General features: G+C 54.3%; 1 non-coding gene across 1 annotated transcript; it reads right to left on the reverse strand.

The window, feature by feature from the left end:
* Positions 1 to 9,229: 9,229 nt before the first annotated feature.
* Positions 9,230 to 12,597, reverse strand: C3H3orf86 (chromosome 3 C3orf86 homolog). Its single transcript, XR_008678638.2, has 2 exons — positions 12,208 to 12,597; positions 9,230 to 9,917 (listed from the first exon to the last, which is right to left on the reverse strand). It is a non-coding gene; the product is annotated as a chromosome 3 C3orf86 homolog (transcript).
* Between the last annotated feature and the right edge of the window lie 494 nt (positions 12,598 to 13,091).

A 13,091-nucleotide genomic window follows, 5' to 3' on the forward strand; every position in this document is an offset into this window, starting at 1 on the left:
GCAGAGATGCCTCAGGAGGGGCTGTGTGATTGGGAGGCAGGCATAATCTGTGTAGGTGCCAGTCCTGGTGCCTCACTTTTATCCCCACCCAGAAGTGCAGGATGTTTTTTTTTATTTTGGTTTTTTTTTTTTTTTTTTTGAGACAAGGTCTCCCTCTGTCACCCAGAATGGGGTACAATGGCACGATCTCACCTCACTGCAACCTCTGCCTCCTGGGCTCAAGCAATCCTCCCACCTCAGCCTCCCAAGTAGCTCATACTACAGGTATATGCCACCACAGCCAGCTAATTTTTGTATTTTTAGTAGGGTCGGGGTCACTATGTTGGCCAGGCTGGCCTCAAACTCCTGGGCTCAAGCAATCCACCCGCCTCGGCCTCCTAAAATGCTGGGATTAGAGGTGAGAGTCCCTGTGCCCGGCCCCTGAAGTGCAGGATTTTTAAGCCTTGGGGTAAAATTCTCGGTCTTTTCCTTTCTTGTCAGTCATCCAATAAACACTGAGGGAGCACCTCCTGCATGCAGGCCCTGTCCGGGGCACTGAGGACACAGCAAGGACAAACACGCTGCCCTTGAGGAGCTGACGCCGCAGACGCTGACTGTGGTGCAGGCTTCCCTCAGTGCACTGGTTTCCTGTGACTGAACTAAGTTATCACCTCGGTGGTTTAACACAATAGAAATTGATTCCCTTACAGCTCCGGGCGCCACACATCTGACATCAAGGTGTCAGCAGGGCTGCTGGCCCTCCTCGGGCTCTGGGTGGGATCCCTTCCTTTGCTTCTTGCCCTCAGTTCCTGGTGGCTGTCGGCACTCCCTCACTTGCAGCTACATTTCCCCTGGCTCTGTCTCTGGTGACATAGCCACCTCCTCTTCCCAGTGTCCTCCCCGTGTCTCTGCTGGTCTCTTATGAGAACGTGTGGCTGCATGTGACCCACCAGATCACCCACGACAAGCTTCACTGGAGCTTAACTCCCAAGAGCCTTAACTGGATCATATACTTTGCCACATGAGGTGATATCAAGGTTCTGAGGTTTAGCAAATGAATGGATGATTTTGAGGGCCACCACTCTCCACCCTCTACACTTGGTGGCTTGGCCTCAACACCAGCCCTGGAGAGGGGACTCCCTTCTAACCTTCCTTTTTTTTTTTTTTTTTTTTTTTGAGATGGAGTCTCACTGTGTCGCCCAGGCTGGAGTGCAATGGCATGATCTCGGCTCACTGCAAGCTCCGCCTCCCAGGTTCAAGCAATTCCCCTGCCTCAGCCTCCCAAGTAGCTGGAATTACAGGCACACGCCACCACGCCTGGCTAATTTTTGTATGTTTAGTAGAGACGGGGTTTCACCGTGTTGGCCAGGCTGGTTTCGAACTCCTGACCTCAGGTAATCCGCCCGCCTCGGCCTCCCAAAGTGCCGGGATTACAGGCGTGAGCCACCGCGCCTGGCCTAACCTTCCTTTCCTGGGGGTCTCCTGCAGCCCTGTGTGCAATATTGAGATTGTTTACATCCTTTAACAATTCTTTAACATAATTTAACAATATTTATATTAAACTTCTCATGTTTATATTTTTTTAATTTTTTTGAGACAGGGTCTGGCTCTGTCACCCAAGCAGGAGTGCAGTGGCACGCACCATCACGACTCACTGCAGCCTTGACCTCCTGGCCTCAAGCCATCCTTTCTCCTCAGCCTCCCAAGTAGCTGGGACTACAGGTGCATGCCACTACGCCCAGCTAATTTTGTATTTTTTGTAGAGATGGGGTTTCACCATGTTGCCTAGGCTGGTCTCAAACTCCTGGAATCAAGCGATCCACACACCTCAGCCTCCCAAAGTGTTGGGATTACAGGCATAAGCCACCATGCCCGGTCTTAAACTTCTGTTGAAATCACTGTGTGTTGGCCGGGCGCGGTGGCTCACGCCTGTAATCCCAGCACTTTGGGCGGCCGAGGCGGGCAGATCACCTGAGGTCAGGAGTTCGAGATCAGCCTGACCAACATGGAGAAACCCTGTCTCTACTAAAAATACAAAAATTAGTCGGGCGTGGTGGCACATGCCTGTAATCCCAGCTACTCAGGAGGCTGAGGCAGGAGAATCGCTTGAACCTGGGAGACGGAGGCTGTGGTGAGCCGAGATCACACCACTGCACTCCAGCCTGGGCAACGAGAGCGAAACTCTGTCCCCCTAAAAAATAAATAAATAAATAAAAATAAATCACTGTGTGTTTCTGTTTTCTGATTGGACCCAGACTGATAACAATGATTCAGCAATGCCCCCTGCCATGAGTGGGAGGCCAGGCTTGGCTCCTTCCTAGGCACTCCCCAGCTAGAGGCCTATGTGCCCTCAGCCTTTGAATTCCTGCTCGCGTGTTGCTCATTCATTTAAAATGCAAAATGTAGTGACTGCTGTCATCCTCTGTGCTGAGAGATAGCAGCCTTGCTCCTCCTGACCTTGGCCTTAGCAACCCACCTGTTCCTCAAAGTAAGGTGCATGGGCTCTGCAGCTGACATTTCTCCCCAGTCGGGGTAACCCCGATGTGTTCCAGAGGGAAGAGTTGCTACAGTCGTGTGGTCTGGATGGCTGGGGCCTCACTGTGTGTCCAACCCAGCTATAAACTGGCAGGTGGGGAACACTTGTGGCCTAGCTGCTGAAAGGAGGGTGTCTGTGGTGTGTGAGCTCTGCTGTGAAGTCGAAGGAGGTGATGGGCATACATGTGGAATGGAGCCAGCAGCCGTTAGGAACTGGGCCCTGCCGTTCTCACCCAAGTGGCCCACTGTCCCTGGAGTGACCCTCGCGTGCTCTGCTCTGAGTGTGTCTCCCAGTCCCTTCTCAGTCAGAAGCAATGCACAGTCACATTCTCCAGCCCACGGGGTAATGTCTGCCTCCATACGATTCGAGGCACAGCTTATCTGGCTACCCCCTCATCTCCCATTGTGCAACCTCAGGGCAGGGCCCACGTCCCATCCCAAGACTGCCTCACCAGGCCCCCTTGTCTCTCACCAGCCAAAGTCCAAAGTGAGTCCAGGGAGGTGTCCTAGCCCATCCCCCATGTGGGCCTGGAACAGGAGATGGCACAGGCACTGGGCACAGGGAGGAGCTGCCCCCACCGAGTAGTCTCCTTAGGTCAGAGCAGCAGGTAGCCCCCCATTTATGAGGGTCAGGGAAAGACCCACTCACTCTCTCCAGATGGCTCTTAGCCAGAGGGCCAGGCAGGGGGGATTTGAGGGCTGGACTCCAGACACCTTGCCTCCCCATGCTGAGCCCACAGAGACTCTCAGCAGCAGAGGGAGGGAGAAGCAATGTCTCTCTTGGGCAGGTGGTCTCAGCACCACAAGGCTGCGTACAGCAAGCCCCCAGCCTTAGGAATCTGTTTCCCTCCTGAGCCAGGGCTGGGCTCCCCTTACGTACACCTCATTCCATGGAGTCTTTGCTGCAGCCTCCAGGGTGGGCACAGAGCGGGGACCACCGACCTACCCCCATCTTCAGCTTAGCTTGCCAGGAAGTGAAGAAGCCAGGCCCCAAATCAAGGCCTACTGGCTCCAGAACTCAATGCTCTGCTCACTAATGTCTGTACACCCAGCACGGCCCCAGGCAGGGAGGTCACCACAGGATGGAGGCCACATGTTCAAGGAAACCACACAGAGGGCCCTGTGTACCAGACTGGCAAGGCGACGTCGCACATATGACAGGGACCGGGCCGAGCCAGCGTTGTGTGCCCTTCCCACATCCCTCAAACCCAGGGCCAGGGATCACTGCAAGATGAGCCAGCCAGGGCCATCTGGTGTGTCCCAACCCAGGGCCCTCCCCACTGCCTGATCTGTAGGGCCAGCCCATCCAGGCCTGGGGCTCACTAGGGACCTCTGCCCCAGGCCATCACCCGGGATGGCTGGAACTCTCTGTTCTGACCAGAACCACTTCCTTGGGGAAAGGCGAGCTCAGCAGTGGGACAGCAGAGAACTTGGATGTCCATGAAGCCATCTTCCCCCAACAGCCTGAGGTTAGAATGTCCTTCATCCTGAATGGTTGACCAGCTGCCCTAATATTGGCTTAAGCCAAAGTAGACAAGGCAGTGGTAAGACAGAAAGAACTTTCTGGCTACCAGAGGCCTCATCAGAGTCAGAATATGGTAATCCCATCACTCGGGAGGCAAATAAGTCACCATAGAGCATCTCAGGGCCTCGACGGCCACCCAGCTGGGCACATGAGGATGTCTCTGGCCTTATTTTTCCAGCATGTAGTAGGTTCTCAGTAAACATGTGAGACAGCTTCATATGATCAATGTGCCTGAGGGCTGTGACAGGCTCCTGAAGGCCACTTGCCCTTGTCCGTGAGGTTGGTATCCAAGTGACCCAAGTTCATGGGTTCCCCTCCCCCTACTCCTGGACCTCCATCCATGTAGGTCACCGATGGGGACATGCAGGTCCAGGGAGCATGGCTCAGCATCAGGCCATCACTAAAGCAAACTCCAGCCCACAGGGACCTGGCACAGGGCAGGAATAGGGGCCCTGCGGGTCAAAGGGGAGTCATGCCCTCTGGAGGGCCTTAACATCCTTTGTTGAGGACCCTCTGAATGTCTTCTCTTGGCTTGGTCCAGCAGACATTGGAAGCCTCACTGGGGAAGGTTCATGGGAGGGTCACGGGTACCTTCAATTTCTAGCAGAGAACCCGGAAGTAAGTTTCCCTGCCCTGCTGAGTTCATTTTCGGGGGGCAAGACCCAGTTCCAAGCTGAGGGTGCTGATAGTCCTTAGGGTTAGCCCCTTAGGGGTTCCTGGCCCACTGTCCTGGTGCCCCTCCCTGGCCACCACCAGGCACCTGAACACTAGCTTCCCAGCAAAGCCCCCACCCACAGCAAAGACCACTCCAAGGCCTGCCCACCATAGGCCACAAGTGTTTGGAGGACAGGGACCAGATCAGGTTCCAGCCGCACCAATATTTTCCTCCACCAGAGCCCCAATGTCAGAGGAGCTGCTGGAGGGCCTGTTCAAGAAGAGTGTAGTGACAGAAGCCAAGGAGACTGTCCCCACCCCTCTCCATCCTGCTCCCTGCCCATCACTCCAGGCCTCCATGTCAACTCTGCCCCAGCTTCCCGCCCTCTCTCCCCCACTCTATCTACCTGCGCAGATGGCCTGTCCCTGCAGATATCTACACCATCTCAGCCCTTGAGCTCTACCCTGCCCACCCTTCACACTTTCAGAACTGCACTCCCTGCTCAAACACCTTCTGTGGCTCCCCAGGATGGAAGAAACAGTTGCAGCTCCTCAATGGGTCTCTTAAAAGCCTCCCACTCCCACCTCACCTCTTCCTGCCCATATCTGCGGCTGGACCTGCTGGGCCAGCCAGCGCCATGACCTGCTCCGTTTCAGCTTCCAGCCTCCATAGCTTTGCTCAAGCTGTTCCTGCCCTCCAGGATGCCCTCCCCATGCCTCAGGACCCAGTGGCTCCTCCTGTGCCCCACCTCGGCCCTCAGAGCCAGGCACACAAACTCTGCAACTGCATTGCATGGAGCTCTGACCCAGGGGGACTTGTCCTTGACTCCAGGCCTGCAAAGGAAAGCAAGAGGGAGCATTTCACATGGGAGAAGCCACTTGAGTGGCTGGGGGAGAGGCACAGAGCTGGGAAAGAGCAGATGTGAGAGCAGGCCTTGAGTCAGAAGGCACTAGAGATGGTAAGGGAGCAGATAAGGTGGCTGGGGGCAGAGGACTGGGTCTCTCCCTGAACGCCCCGTCCTTTAGCCACACCTGAAGACACATACCCAGCAGCTGGGGGAGGAAGGGGAGGACAGCGCCTGGATGCCCCTGGACAGGAGGGTGCTTGGCTCAGGCCACTCCCAGTCCTGGTAGGAGTGTATGGTCAGTAGGACCCTGTAGCCATCTGCAGCCTGGGAGGCCCTAGCAGGGCTTGCCCAAACTCTGCCTGCATGCCTGCAGTGATGGATCACTCACTCACTTACCAGGCAGCTCACAAGGTGGGGTGCAGCTCTGAACAAGCAAAACCTCTTCCGAATGGAACTGAAATCTGCCCCTGGGGCTCCCCACTGAGCTCCCCACTGGCCCCACGGTCCCTGCGGGATAGCCCCTGCTTGCCCCTGGGGCTCCCCACTGAGCTCCCCACTGGCCCCACGGTCCCTGCGGGATAGCCCCTGCTAGACCCTGTGTCTCCTCCTCCAGACCTGGCAGTCTCAGGACACTCAGCTCTTCTCCAGGAATCACCTCCTTGGTGCACAACCCTCAGATGACCTTGATATGGTTTGGCTGTGTCCTCACCCAAATCTCATCTTGAATTGTCACTCCCATAATCCCCATGTGTTGTGGAAGGGACCTGGTGGGAGATAATTGCCTCACGGGAGTGGTTTCCCCATATTGTAGTGAATAAGTCTCACAAGATCTGATGGTTTTATAAGGGGTTTCCCTTTTCACTTGGCTCTCATTCTCTCTTTGCCTGCCGCCATGTAAGGTGTGCCTTTCCCCTTCCCCCATGATTGTGAGGCCTCCCCAGTCACGTGGAACTGTGAGTCCATTAAACATCTTTTAAATTACCCAGTCTTGGGTATGTCTTTATCAGCAGTGTGAAAACAGCTAATACAGACCTGGAACCCCCTCACCCTTCCCTCATCTCTGCCCCAAACAGGCCACCACCCCTTGACACAAATTCTGCCTGGGAGACATGAAAACCTGAGATTTGGGCTTTACTCAAAACATCACCCTATCAGAGCCACAGTGCAGCAAGTTCAGCTCACCTGAGTGGGATCTCAGAACAAACCCCCAGGAGCAAGTCAGCTGAATGCATGGCCTGGGCACCCTCCCTGCCCAGGCCTGACAGCTTTTGTCTCTATGGTCTGTGATCCCCAAGGACACTCGACTCCCAAGATCCCCCCAATTCCCACTCCTGCCACTGGGGGCAGAATGTGAATTCCATGACCAAATAGCCCCTCTCCTCACGGTTGTGTGGCTAGAGTCTCTCCACCTCTGACCCTCCATCTCCTCATCTTTCAGGGAGTGGAAGAATGAGATCACCCACAGATCCCTACTCATCCCACTTCCATTCCCCCTACCCTTTCCCTACCACACACACAAACATATCCTGGCCTGGGGTGAAGTTGCTGATTTTATTAACTGCAAGGCCCCCGTCATCCAACACAGGGCACCAAGCCCACGTGAGGGGGCCCACACCCACTGTCGGTTGCCTTTCTGGATTAGAGACTCTGAGAGCTCAAACTGATAACTGTCTTGGAAATGGGCAACAAGGCCAACTTTGATAGGAAACTGCTGCCCAGGTTTTTTCATACATCCACTGTCAGCAGAAGTGGCCCTGCCAGGCCACAGGGCAGAGCACGGTGGCTCGTCCAGGGGATTTGTTGCCCTGGAGACTCTGCTGGTGTACATTGAGCCCTGATCCCCACCCCAGGGTGAACTCAGATTCCTGCTGCAGGCTGGGCTTGTATCTCTCTGGGCATCTCTATGACACTTGCTGGGGCTCTTGTGGGTTGGAGGAGCATGAGGCTTAAGAGCCCATGCCGGGTTAGGATTGGAGGCCCTGGTCCCAGTCACTCTGCCCGAGAGACCCACAGCCCCTGCCCTGGCAACCTTTCCCTCCAAGGCCCAGGGCCCAGATGACCTTGCAGGCTCCAGCCCTCCCTCTGCCCTCCAGCCTGGCCTGCTCTCCGTTGTTTGCTGGCCATGTTGCCATGCACAAGTGGATGTCCTGGAGCACCTCATGAGTGCCCACCAGCAGTGACACCAAGGACTTCATCAAGGCCACCCTGCAAGGGGCACAGGGAGTGCACACCAGTCCTCCTGCCCACCCTGTGGAGCTGATGGGCCCTGCCCTCTGCCACCCTCAGAAGCAGCCAGGCCCTCAGGATCAGCTGACCCCAGCCTGGGGCTGACTTCCATGCTACCTCTTGTTCCCAGTGTTTGTCATAGCCTGTAGGTTGAGCAGGCTTGACAGACTGGCTTGCTCACTCCCATATTGTGCAGGGAGGGAAACTGAGGCCAAGGTAGGCAGAATCCTGCCGACGTCACAGGACGTAGTGGCCGCAGATTTGAGGTTGGATCCCAGGCCCATGCCCCCAGATCAGAGAACTCTCAGAAGGGTCAGGGTCCACCATGGGCCCATTTCCTGGAATAACATAGAAGCCCTAGTCAGAAAGCGACACGGAGCCACACCCTAACCTTTGACCTCTGACCTGCCCCACCTAGGATGAAAGCCTCTGGAGTCCTGGGTCCGGCCAGGAATCAGATGAGACCTGGGAGCCGCCTGGGCGTGATGATTCCAGGGCTGGGCTGGTGCAGCCTGCTGAGGGGCAGGGGAGGGTGTTTCTCCACCAGGACTCTGTGGTTAGGCACCCATGAGCCGGGAGCACCAGGGTCTCCTCTTTTAGGTAGCTCTGTTCTTCCTCGCCCTCAGAAGTCCACTTCCTTGGTACCCAGCAACTCAAGCTCCTCGTGGCAGGGCACAGTGCTCCACTAGCAAAGCCGAGGATGCACTGCAAGGCTGGCTAATGCTCAGCGATGCCGGCCAGGCTGCACGTCTGATTCTGGCCACACCTACCTGCCGTTGCTCTGCATGCCCCACTCCTCTCTAGTGTTCCTGATGTACTTGAAGTCCATCCTGATGACACATTTCACCTGGAGCTGCTCCGGTACAACTTGGAGCCACCTAGCACCTGTTCAGGGACACTAGTGGGGCTTCTCCAGCAGCTCCTCCTCAAACCAGGTCACTCTGTGTGCCCAGGCCAGGTCTGTGTCCTTCCCCCAGGATGCACTCCTGTACCCCCAAGGCTTCCTCCAGCCCTCAGCCAGCCTGATCAAGGAGGGCCAGGTCTGTGATGGGGCTGCTTCCCACACTGCCCGAGTCACTCCATGCCTGGAGGGCTGAAAGGCAGTACCCAGAGAAAGCACAGAGCTGGGGATGGGGGTGACCCTACCTAAAAGTGTTGTGTCCACTGCTAGCTTCCTCCAGCCTCAGGCTGTCTCAAAAGGGAGCTCCATGCAGGGCCCCAGCCCCTCCCTGCCCTGAGTGCTGTCCTCAAGCCCAGAAGGCCCCAGGCTGTGCCCCAGGGACACTGGGCCTGCAGGTCCTCATCCTGGCTTGTTCCCATCCCCACCCAAGGAGGTCTCCTGGCTCTGGCTGGAAACTAAGCATATTGCTTTGACACCAATGTCAGAAGCCCAAAGAATTAAGAGTAAAATACCAAGATGGCTTGGTATTTTAAAGGAAGGTAAGGGAAGCTCTAGGAAACGTTATGTCAAAATCTAAGTAAAATTTTACTGGGTTTGAAAGCATTGTGCATGTTCCTGTGAGACTCCTGGGGTGAGTCCTGTGCTTCCAGGGAAGGTAGATGGGGCCAGGCAGATGCGGCCAGCAGAGCCTGGCCACGGGTGGCTCAGGAAGGTGCTTAAAGAGTGTAGCCAGACAAATTTTCTTAAGATTCAAAAGGAAAACCAGTTATTCCCAGTAAGGACATTGTTCAGCTTGCAGGTGAAGGCCCAGGGTGCAGAAGGGCTGAGAGGAGAGGTTGAGACCGGTGTCTGAAGGGCTGGTCCCAGGGGCCCGAGTATGGGCGGAATCACTCCTGGTGATGAGATGGTGACAGGGATTGCTGAGAACGGTGGGGGCTCCTCGCTCCTCCGGCTTTGGCCTGGCCCCAGGTCGGTGCAGATGGGCAGGGGCTTCTTGAGCCTGAGTCTTTCAAAGAAGGCTTAGATGGAGGTGCAAGGGCAGGCCTCTGTGCAGGCGGGCCCTGGGGACTGCAAGGAGCCTCCTGCACACTCCTGGGCTGAGATGGGGGCGTCTTTTGTGGGCTCTCAGGAGAAACAGCAGGTGCATCTGCCTTCTGCGGGGGGTAGGTGATTTCTCCGCTTATCTCGTTCACCCAGAAAAACATGTCTAGAAGTTCCTGTCCCTGTCCAAACTGACCTCTAGACATACCTAAAAGAGAGAAAAGTGAGACAACACAGGTGGGCCTTCCAGCCTCCATATGTCAGGTGGAGGGTCAGGGGGAACTGCCGGGGCCTGGGCTTCCCTCAGCCTGAACCTCTCACCAGGGTACTCACTCTCTCCCGGAGCACCAAGCCTTCCTGGAACAGGAAGCTCTAGCCTCCTAACTGGAGGCTCCAGATGAATTCTAGGGTCATTTTCTTCTTAAATGGTCTTTTCAAAATATTTTCATCTTAACCAAGTATACTAAGTATACTTTACGTCCTGACCTAGTTCAGAGATGTGTGTGTATACTAACAATTTCATGGAATGTAAATAGTTATGTACAATAGTCTCTGATATTTTCAATTCTTTTTATGTAATTAAATCTACTATATTCCTTAAGAAAATGCTGATTGCCATTCGAATTCATTTTGTAAGGAAAGCAGCAATGATGAACCATAGCTTGAAAAACACAATCTTCAATTAAGAGAAGGATGGAGAATCTGATACAAAAGAAGACCAAAAAAATCACTCTTGCAAATTTTACACAAACATGACCATGTGTGGTCAGCAGAATGGTCCCCCAAAGATGGCCCTGCCCTAATCCTTGGAACCCACAACTGTGTTTCATTATATGGCAAAAGGGACTTTGCAGATGTAATTAAAATTATGGACCTTGAACTAGGAGTATTATTCTGGATTATGCAAGTGGCCCAATCTAATCATTCGAGCCCTAAAAAGCAGAGAGCTTTCTCTGACTGGCATCACAGAGATGCAGCAGCAGGAGAAGTGAGAGAGATTCTAAGCATGAGAAGGACTCAACCCACTGTTGCTGGCTTGACAGTGGAAAGGGCTTACTGGAAACTGTGTCAACAAAATGAGCTTGGAAGTGGATGTTCCCCAGAGCTCCCAATAAAAGCTGGAGGTAGACAAAACCTTGAAGTTAATCTTGTGAGACCCTAAGCAGAGCCACACTTGCTGACTTAGGGACTTCAGTGGTATGAGATAATAAATGGGTGTTGTGGCTGGTTTGATGGTTCATACCTATAATCTCAACACTGGGAGGTGGGAGGATTGCTTGAGCCCAGGAGTTCCAGACCAGCTTGGGCAACACAGGGAGAACTCATCTCTACAAATGAAGAAGAAGAAGAAGGAGAAGGAGAAGGAGAAGGAGAAGAAAAGAAGAAGAAGAAGAGAAGAAGAAGAAGAAGAAGAAGAAGAAGAAGAAGAAGAAGAAGAAGAAGAAGAAGAAGAAGAAGAAGAAGAAGAAGAAGAAGGAGAAGAAGAAGAAGAAGAAGAAGACGACAAATAAATTAGCTAGGTGTGGTGGCATCCACCTGTGGTCCTAGCTACTCAGGAGGCTGAGGTGGGAGAATCGCTTGAGCCCGGGGTGGTCAAGGCTGCAGTGAGCTGAGATTGTACCACTACGCTCCATCCAGCCTGGATGTCAGAGGGAGACCTCGTCTCTAAATACATTAATAAATAAATAATAAATAAATGGGTGTTGTATCAAGCAGCCACACCTGTGGTCATTTGTAAGAATAAGTCATTTCCTGGTCAGGCACAGTGGCTCACACCTGTAATCCCAGCACTTTGGGAGGCCAAGGCGGGTGGATCATGAGGTCAGGAGATTGAGACCATCCTGACTAACACGGTGAAACCTGTCTCTACTAAAAAAAACCAAAAAAATTAGCCGGGCTTGGTGGCGGGGGCCTGTAGTCCCAGTTACTTGGGAGGCTGAGGCAGCAGAATGGCGTGAACCTGGGAGGCAGAGTTGGCAGTGAGGCGAGATCACGCCACTGCACTCCAGCCTGGGTGACAGAGTGAGACTCCGTCTCAAAAAAAAAAAAAAAAAAAAGTCATTCATTTCCCATTCTTACAAATGGCCACAAAAGGAAACGCCTATGCCATGTGAACACGTTCTCAGAATCAGTACAGGAGGCAGCCTGCAAGTCTGGGCGACTCTTCCTACTTTCTTTCCGTCAGATTCCTTCACCTTCTTTAGAACGGACACAATGACTGTCAATCCTGAGAAACTTCAAGGTGCGCTACCTAGAATATCAACCAGCTCAACCAGAAGCTGATCCTGACACCTGCGTCCTACAGGAAGTTCTGATTTGCTCAGGTGGAGAGGATTTCCCCAGCATCCCCTGGTGGCCACAAGGCCATGGGGGAGTCAGCACAACCTGCAGGGATCCCCTGGTTCAGGGTGGGTGGAAACAGGGGGTTCGGGGGCTGAACAGTTAGAGGCTGGCCAGGAGCTTGGGAATTGGATAGGTATGAAGGGTTTGAAGCTTACCTGTCAGAAGGTTCTGGGGTGGAGGAGTCTGTGGAGGGAGCTTCAGAGAGCAGGAGGGGCATTAGAAGGCTGGGGCCCCTGCAATCTAATCTTTGTCGTGTAATGCGTTTCCCGCCCTATCCCAGCCTAGCTTCTGCCTGGTGATCTCAGACCCCTGCAGGGCAGCTCCCCACTCACCCTTGCGCCATCCTCGCTGTCACAGTGCCTGATGCCCCCAAACTGGAAGTGTGCCTGCCATTGCCTTTCCCTGCCTGGTTTCCAGCAGTCCCATCACATGGCTCCAAAAACAGCATCGGGGTTTTTTTCTAGAACCCAAATTTATAAACAAGGGGCAGTGTCCTCTGACAGGGTTGGTTTGTGCTCAGTATAATGGTAGCCAGGGCTACCTGGATTAGGAACATCTTGTGATCCCCTCCCTACTCCCCTGGGTCTGGCTTGCTGGGCCTCACACCCTCTTCACACCCTGGTCTCCCTGAGAATTAGATGCAGCTCCCCATGTCACCAGCTGCTTACTGGGACTGCCCAGCCCAGGCCCACCTTGAATCCTCACCACGTTCCCCACTCTGTGGACCCAGCGGCTGCTGTGTGTCCCATGGAGCCAGCCCATGGTGCTGGCAGAAGATGGAACAGTCGTCCTCCTGGGCTGGCCCCAGGTCACCCAAGCAGGCTTTTCTCCTCTCCTCACCTGCCTGATGGTGCCCACCCGATGTGGGGCAGTCCATAGGGCTGCTGGAGCTTAGTGAGAAATGAATCCCTTCCCAGCCCCCAGGGGCTTGCCCAGCAGCCTTTCCCCATTGGTGCTAGCAGCCTTGGGCCTTCCCAGAGACTGCTGCAGGCCTGTCCGTAGCATGAGGCCATTGCTAAGGTGAAGGAGAAGCCTCTGT

The sequence above is a fragment of the Gorilla gorilla genome, chromosome 2 (assembly GCF_029281585.2).
Source record: "Gorilla gorilla gorilla isolate KB3781 chromosome 2, NHGRI_mGorGor1-v2.1_pri, whole genome shotgun sequence".
Taxonomy (NCBI): domain Eukaryota; kingdom Metazoa; phylum Chordata; class Mammalia; order Primates; family Hominidae; genus Gorilla; species Gorilla gorilla.